The 13,626-nt window shown below is 44.3% G+C and overlaps 1 protein-coding gene across 1 annotated transcript in view; it reads right to left on the bottom strand.

Annotated features, from left to right (window-relative positions):
• The window catches only part of LOC134966004 (circularly permutated Ras protein 1-like), a 231,235-nt gene extending 220,015 nt beyond the window's left edge, over positions 1-11,220 (bottom strand). The window contains exon 1 of the mRNA XM_063942453.1: positions 11,159-11,220. The gene's annotated coding sequence lies outside the window, so the exon portion shown is untranslated. The remainder of the gene's footprint in view (positions 1-11,158) is intronic.
• Positions 11,221-13,626: the final 2,406 nt, after the last annotated feature.

Below are 13,626 nucleotides of genomic sequence, written 5' to 3'. Positions count from 1 at the left end.
GGACGCTGTCTGCCGTAATGTGTAAAAAGGGGGACGCTGTCTGCCGTAATGTGTAAAAAGGGGGACGCTGTCTGCCGTAATGTGTAAAAAAGGGGACGCCGTCTGCCTTAATGTGTAAAAACGGGACACTATCTGCCGTAATGTGAAAAGAGAGGACGCTGTCTGCCGTAATGTGTACAAAGGGGAAGCTGTCTTCCGTAATGTGTGAAAAGGGGCTCTACCTGGTGTAGTGGCACTACTGTGCGGCGTAATTTGAATAATGGAGGCTACAGTGCACCATTATATGAATTGGTATTATTTTGTGGCCACACCCCTTTCCCGTGAAGCCATGCCCTATATATTTTGCGCGCACCTACGGCGCGCACTGCCACCAGTTTACCTTAAGGGGGGGGGCAATGCCGTTTCTTGCACACAGCACGAAAAAGGTCTAATTACGGCACTGCCTGCTATATACCATACCACATGTACACAGATATACACTAGGGTTACTAATAATAATGTATATATTTTTTTGTCAGAAGCCAATTAACCTACCAGAAGGTTTTTGGATTGTGGGAGAAGACGCGAGTACCTGGAGGAAATCTGCGCAAACACAGGGAGAACATACAAACACCAAACCGATGGGAGGGACCCTAGTTATAATAGTAACCAGGACCTCAGTGCTGTAAGGCAGCAATGCTAATCACTGCACTACCCTGCTGTCTCATGTTGAATGTATTATTAATACGTTTGCAGTACTGATAAAAATTTGTCCAATATTATGCAAGAACCATTTACCTGTTTTCTAGAATTATTTTTTTATTGTAGGTAAACTTTATACCAGTGTATTTTGTATTACATGCTTTGAAAAATGTTTGAAATATCTAAAGGTGTTTCAGAGGCGTTTTTTTTTTAAATTTAGCAACCGGAATATAACGTAGGGGTCAATCCAATTAGCTGCGAAGGGTGCGAAGTGCCGTTGCAACGGCATTTAAACGCCGGCAATGGCGCCCGATCTCACACCCTTCGCAGGCTCGAATCAGCCCCAATTCACACAAAACTGCTTGGACCTCTATGGGGTGGCGAGCAGTTTTGTGCAAATTCGGCCCTCCGTAAAGTGCGGCCCCTGCCGCGATGATTTGCAACTTCAATGATATCGCAGCTAATTGGATTGACCCCAGAGTGTCAGGAGTCAGAGGCCAGGGTCTGTTCAAAATCGTTGCTTGTCCGTGATTCTAGCTCTGGCGTTTAAAAGGACTGTAACATTACACACAAAACACCCCCGGTACACTGGAGATAGTCATCACCTCACTCTATAAAGGAATGTTTACATAATGAGTGCATAGATTTTTATATGTCAATGGACAATATATCTATGGCCGCATTAGACAGTTTCACTGACGTTACGACCACATGGTCAGGTTGTGTGGCGTTTAAAGAGTGATTTAAGATACACTCAACACTTCCGGTGGGCGGGCCGAACGGATCGGCTGCTTTTAACAAGGAGCTCTCCATCTAGCCTATCAATATAGCTCCCTACATCGGCTATATTTGGACCAGGGGCCCCATTTTTACACCTACGGGGCGCGGAGATAACTGGGAGCAAAGAGGTGCTATTCCCGGCTCGCTCCCCTCCTCCTCTGAGCCCACCGAAAGCTGCACACGTTCAGTGCTCTATATGGCGGCGGCCATCTTGTGACTCGCGACCATCCGAGTCCGGCACGCCTGAGGATCCCCGTGCAGCCTACAAGTGATCCGGAGAGACGGACTGGTGGCGTCTCCCCTCACTACCTCCCGCGGCGGCTGCAGTTCAAGCTCCGGTCTCCCTCACTACATCGCGGACCTCGGCCGAGGCCCGCGCGGCGACCCCCCCTCCCTCCCCCCTGGAAACACCCTAGGCTCTCTCCACGCCTCACCTGAGCCATTACTGGTGCAGCTGAAGGGGACTGCATCGCCCGCAAGCACTGCAGTATCCCTGAAGAGCCCGACTGACGGCGTTCTCCACCATATTCCTGCTGAAACTGCAGCTCCCTGGCTGAGAATCCCCGGAGGTTTGGGACCTGTGACATCACAGATCCCGGCAGCTTCTGGCAGACGACGAAGCTGCAGGTGTGCGGTGTAATCACATCCTTCGGTCCGAACCTACAAAGAAGTGAACCATCACCTCACGCTGTGAGTCCCGCAGGTACCGCGCTGGCCGCTGCCTGAATCTCACGACAACATCAGGTGAACCTTCTATTCTGACCCCACGCACGCCTGACAAAACAAACCTACACACGGGGCCCTGCTGTCTCCTTGCCCTCTCTCACCCCCCTGCTGCCTTGTATCCTGCAGACTTACTGACCATCCTATATCTTACATAACGCCTGAATCGCGTTTACACGACAATACGTCCTTTTGCTCTCACTGTGCCCAGCCTGAAGACAAATTTATTATCATGGAAAAGTACGTGGCCAAAACGCTACGCGCAAATAAAAACTCTCAAAATAAAAACAAACCGGCACCCAAAGAGCAAAGCCCAACCCAACAGCAGTCACCCATCTCGCCGGGTGGAGGAGACGCAGACGACTCATCATCGGCTGATCTTAGAGCCAGCCCGTCTGCTGTACAGAGGGCCAGGGAGATTACGGAAATCATATCACCCTTGTTTGACGCAAAACTGGCACCCTTATTAGAGGCCATCAACTCAGCTGTGGCCCAAATAACGCAACACACCCAACGATTAACAGAGGCCGAAGATCGTATTTCTACACTGGAAGACGACCAACATGCGATCCAATCACAATTGCAAGCACACGATAGCACTCTAACAGCCATGAATGACAAAATTGAAGATTTGGAAAATCGCAACCGTCGAAACAATTTGCGTCTTGTTGGGCTTCCGGAAACGGTCAGACAAAAAGATTTGATGGACTTAGTCACCCGTTGGCTCCCCTCAACTTTAGATCTCCCTTCCTCACCGACCTCATATCTAGTGGAACAAGTTCATCGCATCGGCCCTGAAAGGCAGCCCTCCCAATCTGCCCAATCACGCCCCAGACCGGTAATTTTCAAACTGCTAAACTACCTAGACAAGTGAAAATTATGGAGTTATACCGCAAGAGTACCGGTCTCTGCTATGAGGGCTCCAAGATCCTTCTCTTCCAGGATTTCTCCTTTCAGGTTTCCACGCAGCGAAGGGAATTCTCTCCAATATGCAAGGAACTATTTTCTCTGAACATTAGATTTGCACTCCTATACCCTGCAAAATTGAGAATCTTCCACGCAGGCAAACCAAATTATTTTGATTCCTCGGAAACTGCCCGGAACTTTCTCAAATCGTTTGCCACTCATGGATCAAATTCCTGCATGGATGACGCGGACTGAGTGTCCTGGAGTGACAAGTATCCTTTTGTTATAAATCATTTTCTATATTTTTCTAATGGCTGACAAGCTACTAAATTTATACAGTCGATTAGTCTTGTTACAGATAAATGTGTTGCTTTCATGTATAACGTTGGGGCAGGGGTGGGGGGAGATTGCATATCCACCCTCTCTGTCTATGCCTAACTTTTCCCTTTTCTCTATTCTATTTACTGTTTCAGTTATATATAGATGGTTCCTGGAACCATCCCCCTGGGTTCAGATATTTCAAAAATGTTTTGACCGATGGTTTACAGTATTTTTGTTATCACAGTTTATATGTATCGCAGTGCATCATTGTTATCTAAATGCTCCCCCACATGTTGTCATACTACACTACTTCCGTTCTACCTCCGCTCGCTGGGACGGGGGGATGGACTTTCACTTGTGGCTTCTCCCTCCGAATTCCATTAGACTGGGTATTGGATAATGACAGACTCACGAGCAGCTGAGACGTCTGTAGATGGCTCAAAGACATCGCTCAAATTAGTCTCATGGAGTGTGGAGGGCTTGAACACACCAATTAAAAGGAAGAAAATCTTAAAAATCATCTTAAAAAATTTCACCCAGACGTGGTGTTTCTACAAGAGACGCACTGGCGTATTTCAGATCCGAATAAATTGAGAGATGCTTGGGTTGGTGACTTCCGAAGCGCCTCATATAGCACCAAGACACGAGGGGTACTGATACTCTTTCGTAAATCACTACATTACGAAATAAGGGAAGAGTGGATAGATCCGGAAGGTCGATTCTTGTTGTTGAAGATGGATATTGAAGGTGAACGATTTACCCTAACATGCATCTACGCCCCTACGGGGTCAAACACATCCTTCTTCTCAGACCTTTTTGTTAATCTACAGGGCTGGGTTGAGGGCTCACTGATTTTGGGAGGAGACCTCAATGTTATCTTTGACCCTCAGTTAGATGTATCAGGAAGTCCTAAACAGCCGGGCTCCAGTAGGTCAATACCACCCACACTCTCATTGATGCTAGACTCCCTACAACTTCTTGATCCCTGGAGGTTCACACACCCCGACGCCAGAGAATACCCCTTCTTCTCCCACCCGCACAAAACATTCTCTAGATTAGATTACTGGCTGGTATCGGCCTCCCTAATACACAGGGTAGAAGATTCAACCATAGCTAATATCCTACTATCTGATCACGCCCCCATCTCCTTAACAATCACTTTGGCTACACCCCGCACAATCTCTTACAACTGGCGCTTCCCAGAATACTTAGCCACCTCAGAAGACTTCGAGCTTTACCTGTCTCAGTCCTTCTTAAACTATGCACAAGACAACGCAACACATATGAATGACATGAATCTTTTCTGGCAGGCTTCTAAGCCTGTTCTTAGAGGCCAGATATTGTCCTATGTTGCCACAAAGAAAAAACTCCTTAAGGAGAAGATGGCCGCAGCTTCCCTTCAGGTAGCCACCACATACTCACGACTGTTGGCCGACCCCTCTGAAACCAATAGGCTACTATACAAGGACGCCAAATTAGTTCACGACACTCTTTGCGCGGAACAGGCAAAGTTATTCCTCTCTTTTCAAACCAACAAGTATTTCCGCTGGGGCAACAGACCAGGAAAATTACTAGCTAACATGGTAAGGACCCAAGTCAATCCCAAACACATCTCCTTAATTCGAGACAGCCACACTAAGCCCTCACTGACCCAAGAAGCAATTAGTAACACCTTCCTGAACTTCTTCGAAAATCTATACACAGCACCGCCTGACCAGCCTGAAGTGGGGGCAGATTTCTTGACACGGGCTGACCTCCCTACCCTTAGTGATGCCGATAAAACACGTCTCACCGCCCCCATTACAGATGAGGAGCTGGATTTAGCTATAAAATCCCTCCCTAATGGGAAATCCCCAGGCCCGGACGGTCTGTCAGCAGCCTATTACAAAATACTCCTACCACACATCAAAAAACACTTAGGGGTTCTCTATAACTCAATTCTGACTGGAGGTCTGGCCCCACCCGACTTCAACAGAATCAGAATCATTGTATTACCCAAACCGAACAAAGATCATACTCTGGTCTCGTCTTACAGACCCATCTCGCTACTGAACCAAGATTTCTAAATTTTTACAAAGATCCTTGCCTCCCGCCTCCAGTTGATACTGCCCACACTGCTACACCCTGCACAGACAGGATTTCTACTAAATAGACACTCTGTGATCAATGTCCGATCTCTACTAGCGGCCATGATTAAATCCCATGAATCACGGGAGATAGAAAACATAATCCTCAGTTGTGACGCAGACAAGGCTTTTGACCGGGTATCTTGGGCTCATATTAATAGGATACTTAGGCATCAGAACTTTGGCCCCACCTTTTCACATGTATTTCAAACACTATACCAAAACCCCCAAGCCTTCTTGACAATCAATACCCATAACTCCAAATGCTTCCCACTACAACGCGGGACCAGACAAGGATGTCCTCTATCCCCTCTCTTATTTAATCTAGCATTGGACCCCCTCCTCAGACATTTTTTAAAAGAGAAGAAATGGAGAGGTATTACATTAGCTAACCATGAACTTAAATTTTCAGCATTTGCGGATGACATATTGCTCTATTTTAGCAATCCTCATGAGGCCATGCCGCATTTGCTCAACATACTCAATTCTTTTGAAGCAGTATCGGGATTCAAAATTAATTACTCAAAGACAGAAGCGTTAGCCTTCTTCCCTGCAGCCAAATTGGGGTGGGGAGACACTTTTCCGTTCCAGTGGGCAATGAACAACTGTTTCACCTATCTGGGCATTATAATCCCAGATCACCCTTCCAAATTATATTCCCTCAATTTCTTCCCACTCCTTGCTAAGACCTACGCAGATTTTACCAGATGAGCTCATCTTCCGCTAACATACACAGGCAGAAGTCACTTGTATAAGATGATCAGCTTCCCACACCTCTTATACGTGATACAAATGCTCCCGCTGATCCCACCTAAAAGCACATTTGTTCAACTAGACAAAGCGCTGACTAAATTTATCTGGGCGGGCAAACGCCCACGATTTTCCCTATTCAAAATGCGACAACCGAGGTCACTCGGTGGTCTAAACCTACCATGCCTTCGTGCATACGCACTAGCAGCAAATTATAGAATCGCCCTGGACTGGGTTAGTGGACAAAATAAATACACCAACACACAATTAGAACAATCTTTTATACCCACCTGGAACCTGACGTCTTTGCTGCACACCTCCCCGAATACCATGCCTGACTATATAAAAGATAATGTGCTTATTTCTTCTGCCTGTGCTGCTTGGCGGCGGATCCGCTCTCAATTAAAGCTCTCAAACCAGACATCACTCTTTATACCTCTCTGGGGCAACCCTGACTTTACGCCACATGTCACCTCTCCAATATTCCGCAATTGGCACGAGGGGGGACTGAAATATATACATCACTTCCTAGATACCCAAAATTTAACACTACTCACGCACTCACAGATTATAGAACGTTTCCCAAACCTATTAATACCGCTATTCCCCTTCCTCCAAGCGAGCAGCTTTGTAAGAAAATTATTATCTCTTCTATCCTCCCAAGATATGTCTAATGTTTTAGACAGATCTGCTCGACTTGACCCGAAAGGACACTTCTCAATAGCATTTAAACACACACACTCCCGTCCCCTATTAAATATAGACTCTGGCACAGTGGGCTTACTGAAATGGACAAGGGAATTCCCGGACCTTACTCTAAGAGCTATTCTAGATGCCAACAGCTATTTAGATAAAACACTAGGCTCAGTCACATATACGGAGATGCACCAGAAAATATTACACAGAGCATACGTCACTCCTAGATTGAGATTTCTCATAGGAGCTGCCCCCTCATCCCACTGTTTCAAGTGCGCTTCTCTAGATGCAGGTCTAGTCCATTGCCTCTGGTCCTGTCCCAAAGTACAGGTCTTATGGCAGGCACTTCAATCATACATAACAACAGAGTTGAAAATACAATTCACCATAACTGAAACCTGGGCGTTCTGGGGTATTTACCCGGCTTCTCCACCCAACACACTAACTAAAGGTAATCGCATCTTATTAATCAAACTGGCTGCTGCAACAAAGAAAACGATCCTTTCTCAATGGATCTCCACCGACCCAATCCCTATCTCACTGCTACATCCTAGAATCTCTCACCTTTTCCAATTAGATTGGACCAACACTACACTACAGAAAGATAAGCTAACTGAAAAACACTTCCAAACTTGGTTGCCATATGTCCTAACCCTCCCTCCACTAGTAAAGGCCGCTCTGCGAAAATGCTTTCAAGATACTAGATGGTATTTGCTGGAGACTCTTAACTCCGCTACTCCTTTCTGACTTTGGCCTACAATCTACATAACTGTCTTTACATAATTTCTGCATGATCTGATATGGCCTTATAGCCTCATGTTAATATTTGCATACTTACTTATTTTAAGTACATATTATAGTGTTGTTGAAATGTGGTGGAGTATCAAAAATCTGTATGTATCGCCAAACTGTTTTGCACTGCGTGCATTGGTTGTTTGTTATTATAATAAGTAACCATCTGTCAATAAAAATTATTTGAAAAAAAAAAAGATACACTCAACAATTTAGATATTTCTAAATAAAGATTTTTTTTTTATTTTTTTTTTAAATGGGTGACTCGGATGTTTAAAGGTGATTTATTTTACTGGTTTATAAGATCTGGGGGTGATAGGATAATAGTTCTCCTTGTTTGCTGTTAAAGTTCTTCCTGACCTTTCCCCAGCTGAAGAAATTCGTATACGACTTCTTCATCGATGAATGCCATTAAGGGAAAAGGAGTTGCCACATGGTTGTAAATGTATTAACTGATAATATAATGTCACACAATGCAAACACAGATCCAGAGGTAAAACACTGTTAATAATTAAGGAGCATGAGCAGAATCGCATTATGCCACAGTATTTTATTCGCTGAGTCCTGCTAACCCATAGGGAATACTTGGTACAAAGGTTTGCCATCACTAATTAACGCTACAGACCGTGAAATGAAATGCAAAACAGCCTGCTCCATCTGCAGTGTACTGCGGCTAGCAAGGACTGTACAAAATGTGATTATAGTGATCAGATATAACCGGAATGGATGGTCAATCACTGTGCACTGTGTATTACTGCTAATATCAAGGCTTTACAATTGTGTACAAGCTCCAGAAGTGGATGGGACATGGGGCCTAATTCAGACCCGATCGCTGGAACGGCAGGGATTGCAGCCTGAAGTCCTTTGTGTAGTGTGCGAAAGCATCTAACTGCTGCGATCGCCTCTGCCTGATTAACAGGCAGAGACAATCACGGGGTGGGAGGGGGCGTGCCAGCGACGTTAGAACGCTGTTGGGGGGGCGCAGTCCGGACAACGCAGGCGTGTCTGGATCATTGCTGGGGCAGGCCACCGCGGCTGCGTGACGTTGCACGCAGCCGCTGTAACCCAAAACATGGCGGGTAGTAGTCACCTGCCACCAGAGTTAGGCTGCATAGGCACGGAGCTACTCGCCGGGTGCAAAAGCGCCGCTTTCGCACCTCTGCGGTGGTGGTGGTTTGTAGGGCTTCACGTGCTGGGCGTCCCTCCGCATGTCAGATTTTGATCGTAGATGTGCTACAATCAGCTTTGAAACAGATGTACACAGGGCACAATTACCCATAAGTGACAGGTTCTCTTTACAAAAAGATTTCGACAGTGTACACTGTATAGGAAACTAGCAGCTTCTAGATCAATATGACTGATCCTGCTCTGTACATATACAGTACTGACCATTTGTATAGTGTTAGTTCCTTTGCACAGTTTTGATTGTTGTAATTCCTATCATGATTTCCTTTCCTGTGCAATAGATATCTGTATTGTACTGTTGTGTTTATTTCCTTACCTTCTGAACGGCAGAACATGTAATTACCTGTATGGAGTTGTGTACATGAATCCGCACGTTATCAGTGACGTCTGTACAGAAATGCCATTCACGCTAATTGCCAAGTCATCCTAAGTGACTCCACATTTTATAGTGGCAAATTCAAACCTTTGCATTGTCGTATTTAATACATTTGTTGTGAATACATTATTTTATACAATAAGAGCCTATTTATTGACATTTTAAAACGAATACATATCTATTTCATTTTTTTTTTCTTGTACCATTTGATGTCCGGTGGTCTTGAAAATGGTCATAATCTTGGACCAAAACATCGACCACTTAGATATTGTGGTTAATTACAAGAAAGAGCTTGAAGAAACCTTAATGAATTCTAATTCTCACTCTCTCTCTCAGTACACAGCAAAGATGTTAGGTCTTGCCTTTACAAGCAGACATATCTGGAGAACGTGATTACATTGATGAGTAATATTCAGCAGATTTCATAAACAGGCAGCACAAGTCAGACAGTACACACATGATATTATATATACAGTATGTGTGTGTGTGTGTGTATATATATATATATATATATATAAATAAATATGCTGTCGTTCCGTAATTCTCATTAACAAAATTAACTCTCCAGTAAATACTATAAATGCCAAAGTAACACAATGCAGTAGACTCAGCGGCCGTTTCCCAGGGAAATCATCTCTGTCAGCCTTGTCAGACGTGCCATTTACTGGTTTGCTGTAGTTCTTTATGCGGCTTTGTAAAGGCCCCCATACATTACTGTGACTTGTCTGAGGCACAAGTCGGATCCAATTTCCCTTGAACTCCCCCGGCAGCTCCCCGGCAGTGCTTCCATCCGATTTGGTACTTGATGTGCCATTTTTTACATGTGATTTATCGCATGCTGCCGCCGCTGTGTGGGTGGGTGAGAAATGCCACTCAAGTGAAGACATGCGAGAAATCGTATGCGATATATCGCAGGTGCTAAAAATCCAGCCGCAATGTGTACTTGCTGGCTGCGATTCCAATTTATCCTATGTGCAGCACGCCCGACCTCCGAATCGGCCCACGGGACCGCGCATCGGATCGAATCAAATGTCAAACACCTGCAATTTGGCTACTTTTCATCCGATTTCTTGGCCTGATGCGTCTGAATCAGATGAAAAAGGGCAAATGGCACAAATGTATGGCCAGCTTAAGCGTTAATCCACCCCCAACACAACAAATAGGGTGATACACAGGGACACAGAATGCTCAGCAGTTGATAACCTGAAGCAGTTAATGCCAAACAGCCATAGATACAATGGTCAACTTGTTTTCTGAACGTTTTATATTCTTACTTAGCGTAACATGTGACTCTCACTGCAGCTGCAGAACTACCAGAACCAGCAGGAGGCTGGGCGTGCTGACAGCAGTAGTTCCACAACAGCCGGAAAGCTACATATTGCCTACTGGTAACATGACTGCAACCAGAACATAGCCAGTTCTTGTAATATATAAATCTGCCCTCTACAGCAAATACCCAACACTGTAAAAGTACTTTTTTTTTTTTGCCCACTCTTATGAATAAAAGTAATCAGTCCTCAGGCTATATGTAATAGTCTCTGAGTTGTCGGAGGTGCGGGACTTTCTGTGAGTCTGCCCCGTTTTTTGTTTTTTTTGAAGCAGCAATCCTTTACAAGGCAAAACCAACCTCCATATGATTGACCAATAGCATAAATAGACATGGATAGTGACAGCACAAATAGGGGTGCTGAAGAACCCCCAGCACCTACAAAGCTTGCTCCTTCCTATACTGTGCTTATACCATTAACTACACCAACTGCAAAACATACCTAAACTCACAGATTAGATGCAATATACAAGCCAAATGAATGTATTTTCCTACCTGCGTTCTGTCCTCCTGACACACAGGTATTACTTTGTGTGTGCTACGGAGTAAATGAAACTTTCTGAAGAGGCGTGGTAGCGCCTGACCTGATAAAGGTGACTTAGCAAAGTTTTACAAACTTCAATAATGAAATACATGTGTGTAATTACACTGTTTGCCTCTAGAGGGCAGACTTGGACAGGAAATGATGGCTAAAACAGTAAAAACTTAGGGGACTATTTTCTTAGTATTTTTATTAAAAACGGAGATGTGCCCCAGCATTTTAGCTGGAGGGATCCTAAACTATCGGCTCCCCATATTTAGTGTAGTGGAAATTATGGCAAAATCACTGCCTTTTATTTGTCCACTCACATTCCTACAGCCCCTAACGGTAGCAATGGGGGGCTTCGCAGGAATGACATTTATAAAGATGAGCGGTTACAGGAGGATTAATAAGGGAGTTTCTTGGAAGTGACGGGAGAGTGGGCAAGTATTAATTGTGTTGTAGTGTAGTGTATAGCAGTAAACGCCAAAAAAATAACTTGTGCCATCTCTATAAACCACTTACCAGATTAACAAAGATTATATTTATACAGAGAGAAGAAATCTCAGTAAAGATTATAGTAACAGCAGCCAACTGCCACCATGACGCGTAATGATCTCAGCCAGCGGTAACAGTGAGATGATCAGGAGCCGGCTGCGGTCATTTGGATGTGGTAGGGATGGCCATCGACCATCGATGATTTCAAAATTATGGTCAATGTTGAATACTTTTGTCTTCGATGGGGGGGGTAGGACAAGGTGGTTTCCCTCCATCGATGGTATAAAACACAGGTTCTCTCAAACTCGGACCCCACACAGTGCATGATTTGCAGGTAACCCAGCAGGTGCACAGGTGTTTAATTACTCACTGACACATTTTAAAAGGCCCACAGGTGGAGCTAATTATTTCACTTGCGATTCTGTGAGGAGACCTGCAAAATATGACCTGTGTGGGGTCCTTAGGACCGAGTTTGAGAACCTGTGGTATAGAACAAGGGTAGCCAACCCTGGTCTTCGAGAGCTACCAACAGTACATGTTTTCCAGCTCACCTAGCAGGTGCAGTCATTACTCACTGACACATTTTAAAAGATCCACAGGTGGAGCTAATTACTTCACTGGTGATTCTGTGAGGAGACCTGGAAAACGTTAACTGTTGGTAGCTCTTGAGGACCAGGTTGACTACCCCTGGTATAGAACCACCCGATGGTTCTTTTTTTCTTTACCTACTGAGTGTGCGGGACACAGAGCATAACTCCACCCTGATACCAATGAAGCCCCACCCACAGGTTTTGATTGGCGCACATGACAGTCAGTGAAAGTACAGGGATGACCATTATCAATGATCTAGGAATAGGCCTGGCTGGAAAGCACATAGTCAATCTTTGCAGAAGATACTAAACTGTGTAAGGTAATTAATTCAGATAGCGATGTGGAGTCTCTACAGAATTACTTATTTAAACTTCAAACCCGGGCGTCTAAATGGGGAATAAGGTTCAATATAGAAAAATGCAAAGTTATGCATTTTGGGACAAAAAACACACTTGCATACTACACTCTAAATGGGAAAAATATAGGGGTAATTATGGTGGAAAAAGATTTGGGGGTGCTCATAGATAATAGGCTTAGTAAAAGTACACAATGTCAAATTGCAGCAAAGAAGGCAAGTAAAGTGCTTGGGTGCATTAAACGGGGCATTGAGACAAGGGACGAGGATGTAATCCTGCCGTTGTACAAATCATTGGCACGTCCGCACCTGGAATATTGTGTTCAGTTCTGGGCACCGTATTATAAAAAAGATATTGGGGAACTAGAAAGAGTTCAAAGAAGAGCTACTAAATTGATTAAAGGGTTAGAAACACTGGAGTATGAGGAAAGGCTTACTAAGTTAAATATGTATACACTAGAAAATAGGCATCTAAGAGGAGACATTATTAATATCTTCAAATATGTAGGGTCACTATAAGGAGTTAGCAGGGGATTTGTTTATTAATAGAACTCTGTATAGGACACGTGGGCACTCGCTGAGGCTAGAGGAGAGAAAATTCCGTACACAACGTAGGAAAGGGTTCTTCATGGTAAGGGTAATTAAGATTTGGAACTCCCTGCCGGAGAAGGTAATAATGGCAGACTCTAAATGCATTTAAAAACGGATTAGACAAATTTCTAACTGGAAAATGTATCCAGGGCTATAGCATTTAACATACTGACCTTAAATTATTTGTGAGTGATAAGAATCATAGGTGTCAATTGGTACTAAACCATTACTTCAGCAGGTGCATTATAATATGAACAGCTTAACACAGAACACAGAATACAGGTTGAACCCGATGGGCATTTTGCCTCTTTTCAACCTCACGAACTAGAAAAAAAAAAAAAAAAAACTATGAACCGTCGGTTTCTGAAAACATAGAGGTCATCTATTGCAGAGTATGCAACCATCGAT

Source organism: Pseudophryne corroboree, chromosome 10 (genome assembly GCF_028390025.1).
Source record: "Pseudophryne corroboree isolate aPseCor3 chromosome 10, aPseCor3.hap2, whole genome shotgun sequence".
In the NCBI taxonomy this organism is placed as follows: Eukaryota; Metazoa; Chordata; class Amphibia; order Anura; family Myobatrachidae; genus Pseudophryne; species Pseudophryne corroboree.
Note: the sequence above shows the minus strand (reverse complement) of the source record. Positions and strands in the feature narration are given on the sequence as shown.